Source organism: Apium graveolens, chromosome 5 (genome assembly GCF_009905375.1).
Source record: "Apium graveolens cultivar Ventura chromosome 5, ASM990537v1, whole genome shotgun sequence".
Lineage (NCBI taxonomy): Eukaryota > Viridiplantae > Streptophyta > Magnoliopsida > Apiales > Apiaceae > Apium > Apium graveolens.
The window spans coordinates 289,531,883-289,537,357 of NC_133651.1; positions in this window are offsets into that span (position 1 = coordinate 289,531,883).

Consider the following 5,475-nt stretch of genomic DNA (forward strand, 5'->3'; position numbering starts at 1 on the left):
GTCAGGAGTTGATGTCTTGAACAATAATAACAACAAACATAATACAATCCAACTCATTATTAATACAACATAAACATGACCCCCTTATCAAGATCTTTTCCAGGTTTAAGTATGACTTAGGTTACATATCTATTACAACCAAACTTATTTAACAATTCTGACACAACTAAATTATTACAGCAACTCAACAGACCACATCTGGTATGATACAACTACCTCAGAGGAGCCTGATACGGAAGGAACTGGAACTCTGCCCTGGTCACGATGGAAAGGTCTCCTAGACATCTGATACATATATACAAAACATTTTGCAAGGGTGAGCAATCAATTGCTCAGCAGTACCAATATATGAATAACAAGTAAAACAGTTTATGATAAACAATTATAGGAACAAAAATCATAACTTCTTACAAAAATAAGTAAAACAGGTATAAACTGGATATCAATAACTAGCATGCTCTGTAAAAAACAAAAACATCAGTTGTGTGTTGTATAAATACCAGAGTCCAATTTTAGCATGTTATTTTCATTTCCAAATCCATTGTTCTATTACAGGAACCACAAAACCATATGTTTCGTTACGGGAACCACAAAACCAAAATCAGATATATACTGGACGAATCCTAGGGACAATTGATCTATCTATCCCACCACAAACCTGTTCTAGAACTTAGAGACTAGCTAGGTCTCTGCCACGTACTAAGCGGTTCAAATAGGGTGTGCAACCGACTTAGCCACTTACGCAAACCCACTGGGCCGTTACGGGCCTCTTACGGAACCATCCAATATCTGGTCCGTTTTATCCAGTTTCCAAAACCACTTATACCTATCTCTTTTTAAAATAATTATACCACAGCACACTTTCCAAAACCCTTTCCAATTTTATTCATAATTTAGAGATAGGCATTTTCAGAAGTTACTTTTCCCCGAAATGTAATTTAGAAAAATATTTTCAAATACAGGGGATATGTAACTTAAAATATTATGTTTCATTATGCAATTTAAATTAACAGTTATTCATATATTACTAAATCGAAAAAGATTTTTCAGTGGTACTTGCCTTGCAGAGCTTTACAACTGTTACTGGTTGACTTTGGACCGACTTGGATGCTCGGGCTTTATCGTCTAGCTATTAGACTATTCTGGATCCGACTTTAACACTCAACTCCTTCGATTGGAACTTTTCTAAGCTTGTCGACAGACCACTAGGCTACCTTTAGTCCAACGTCAACTCTCGGGTCTTCCGACTAAAACCTACAGAGTCGAAATACTCTATTTAGACGACCAGTTATGCTTGATATATCCTTGCTAACAGTTTTACCCAAATGATATTAAAACCCGACTCGTAATTATACATATTATTGTAATATACATAACAATCAGGGTTCATGTCCTCGAAATTCGGTTGGGTATTTATTCTCGGAGAATACATATACCCGTCATTTCTGGAAAATAGGGTTATTGGATATTTTTGAAAAATATTTCACAACAACATGAAATCAGATTTCATACAATGTAATTATATATCTATGATCGATGTTTCTGATATTACAGGATACGTTCCCGTATTCCCGAAAATGATTTTTTGGTAATCGGGTAGCATCTCCTTTATTTATCGGACTACCCATCGAAATATAATCGACGCATTTTCGCAGCAACACAATCCAATTTAATTACGTAATTACCGATTAAATAATTATAACCGCTAATTACACTTCACCCTAATTATACAAAATAATGTTTTTAATAATTATAGGACTATGAATAAAATCATCATCATCCACCTTCGGCTCGCCAAGGCTCATCGCTGACAGCGGTAAAATTTGCGGGTGCCCGATTAATTCGGGTTTTTGACACGAATCCCACCGATTATATTTACTAATTTCTCGCACGAAAAATCTTTTATTTCACGAAAATTAATCAATTTATTCCCTGCAGAAAATAGAAGTAAAATAATAAAAATCTTATGCCAAACAGATCACACGTGCACAACACGTGCATAATCGAAAAAACAAGGCGGCAACAGAACCACACCCACATCACCACACACTCGATTGAACACACACACAAAATTCACACACACAACACACACAATAACACACACATCGTGTATATATATATACAGTCAAGAAGCCAAAACCACAACAACTGAACCCACCGGAATAGGCCGCGGCTAATCAGAAATTGGCCGCGGAAAGGATAGATACAGAGGGAGGGGTCTTGCAGGGGAGAGAATTAGGACAAATAAAAGAAAAGAGAGGGAGATAGAGAAGTGCAGGAGAGAATAGAGATTCGAGAGAGATTGAAAAGAGAGAGGCATAGAGACGAGAGAGGAGTGACAGGGGAGGAGGGTGAATGCTTCCTGTGCGCGTGTGTTTGTTTTTCTTTTTTTAACACAGCAATACCAATAGGCCACGTAGCAAACAAAGGTCTAAAAATCAAACAAGTAGCAAATGGATTAATATGAACTCCCTTCCAGTCCGGTTCCGCCCCGCTTTCACGATTTAGTGAACAAATGTGCAAGTAGAAATAATCCAAAATTACAGAAATAATTTCAACATTCTCGGAATAATTCAAAATTAATAAAAATAAAATTTTAATAATTTTTAAATCATTTTTGACTCGCGCATCATACCCGCATTTTACAATTTAGCGAACAAACGTGCGGGTGAAATTAATCCAAAAATTTTCGAAATAATTTTAAAATTCCTGAAATATTCCCAACTTAAGAAAATATGAGTTTCAAATTTTTTGAAGCATTCTGGGATTTAATACTGAATTTACTCATAAATACAATCAGAAAATCATTTTAGGATAAATAATCAATGAAATATTGTTTTCTAAATTTTGTAAATCCCCATTAACACTTATTGAAATTATAAATCCATAAAATAATTTTAAAGATAATTTCAATATTTATGGAAATAATTCATCGATAAAAACACTTTTAAAAGCAAAAACAAAACAATACGGCTCAATAGTTAATTATACAAATAATTCTCGTACACCCATAAGTCACACACAACTTATATCAAGTACAATAGACTGCTGACGGAACCATAACATATTTTATTTATTTATTTATCTAATAATTACACTTTAATAATACAAGTATATGAGTCGTTATATATATCAAACCAAGACTATCAGACAATACTACTTTCTTACAAGGAGGACGTTGAAGAGCAACAGGAGATAATTGCTGATGAAGCAGATGGTAATGTGGATGCATGGCTTTTCAAGGACTTTACCACAACTATAGAGGAGGCCTTAGCAAAGTTTAGAGAAGAATATGTGACTATTTGGGAAGCAATGCTCAGGTCCTTACTCCCAAAGAAGTATATGATGATGTGACAGAGGTGTATAAAGCACAATTGAAGGCCTTTTATCATATTGGAAGAGTTATGGAAAACACTCTGGGCAAGCATCAAGCTGCAGTAAAGAAAGTGGTCAATGATAGGATTGATGAGCTGATTCCAACATTTCAAGACATCAAGACCAAGTTCAACAAGTTTTCTGACAGGCTTCAAGCCCTCTCTCTAACCCCTGTAGAAGAAAATGTGTCTAAGTTGAGAGAGAGTTTCAAACCTTTGCATGAAATGATCCAGAAACAAATCACTCAGAATAATGACTCTAAGGTCAAGCTATATCAACTTTACAAAGCTAGGTTTGAACCTTCATCCTTGGTCATAGAGGAGGTCAAGAATGTTGTGTAAAACTCTGTTGGTACTTTAGCAGCATCAAGTTCAAATGACCTTTTGTCAACTCAAGTTTCCAAATTGACATCTTTGGTGCACATTCAATAACAGGATATAAAGTCCCTAGTAGACTCCCACAAACACCTTCAAATATAAAATTTTGTATCTTTGGGAGCTATTATGGGAGCTTTAAACATTCCTCTTCTAGCATTGCCAAAAGCAATTAGACCTGAACTTCCTAATCCTCTAATCTTTCCTGCTACCAAACTAAGGGGGAGATAGAAGCTACCCTGCTAAAATCATCCAGCCAAGCCACAGTTGAAACAAGTCAAGATGATGTTGGGGTAAAAAGACTCCCCAAAAGCAGCTGAGGAACCCTTCTTGGACAAAAAAATTTGATGAATTGCTCGGGGCTCTCAGAGTTTCTCTGACCAATAACTTCTTCACCTACAAAAAGGCTTTAGACATAAATATCAATTTTTTAAGGATGATAATGGTGATAAAAGGGAACTTCCAAGAGAGGAGGATTGTTGCAAATATAAATGACTCAGGTGTGGATAGATGTATGCAGGTGTCTCTTACTTATCTCTAATCTAGAAGAGCATTTGAGCTGGACATCCTAATCAACAAGTGTTATGGATTAAAAACTAAGGTATATGATTGTTGTATTAATAACTAAGGAACGTGAGCTTCAAGGCTCGATTTGACTGCTCTTGTGTTTCATGACTCAATCGGCCTTAACAAGATCCCTACGTACCTTGCTGATTGCCAAGGATCAAGTCAAAAAATGTAGTTCTGATTAGTGGGGTGAGACCCCTTATATAGATGTTGGGAGTCCTTAAATTGGACTTGGTATAGGAGACTTGGTAGCCAAGTCTCAGAATTAGAATGGACTTTGGAGTCCTAAATAGTAGGAAACTGATTCCTTATCCTTCTAGGTCCCTTAGAGGCTAATCTGCAAGGATTTATGTCCTTACTGGGACTCTTCTCAATAGCTGATTTTTCCCTTATTAATTAATTACGAAATTAATTAATATTCAGGGTTTTTGGGCCTTCTTTGTTCCATCAGGCTTGATCTGGTCCATCAGGCCTGATCAATGTGTTAACCTTTTTGGTCTGAATGTCATACATCTTCTTATTGGGCCTAGCAGCCCAAATCATGTATAATTAATATAATATTTAATTTACATAATCAGGATTCATTTATCCCTATCATTTTTCCCCCAACTTTTGGGAAACCGTATAAGATTTCGCAAAAGTTAAGTTCATTCATTCCCTTACAGGGTATCGTTTCGCGTAAAGTGTGGAGCGACCTACACGTTTACAATGATTTGCCTTGTACGAGGCTTCAGGATCGGTTAAAAACTTCCTTTTTATTTTCTTACCTTTTCCCTATTTTTGAGAATTTTCTAGTATTCTTCAGGAATATTCCCTTTATTTTCGAGATTTTTCCAAATTTTATGCAATTTTTCACAAACATTTTTCAATTTTCAGCCCTTTTTCGACCAGGATCCTAGTCGAAATTTCGACCTGGATCCTAGTCGAATTTTGGGCCAGCCTTTCAATCCTGGTCGAAGGATTTCGACTAGGATCCACGACCTGGATTTCGACCAGGATCCTAGTCGAATTTTCGACCTGGATTTTGGTCGAAATTTGTGTCTTTCTTTGCTTCCTGGTCGTAAGGTTTCGACTAGGATTCACGACCTGGATTTCGACCAGGATCCAAGTCGAATCTTCAACCTGGATTTTAATCGAGATTTCTGTGCTTATTTGTTTC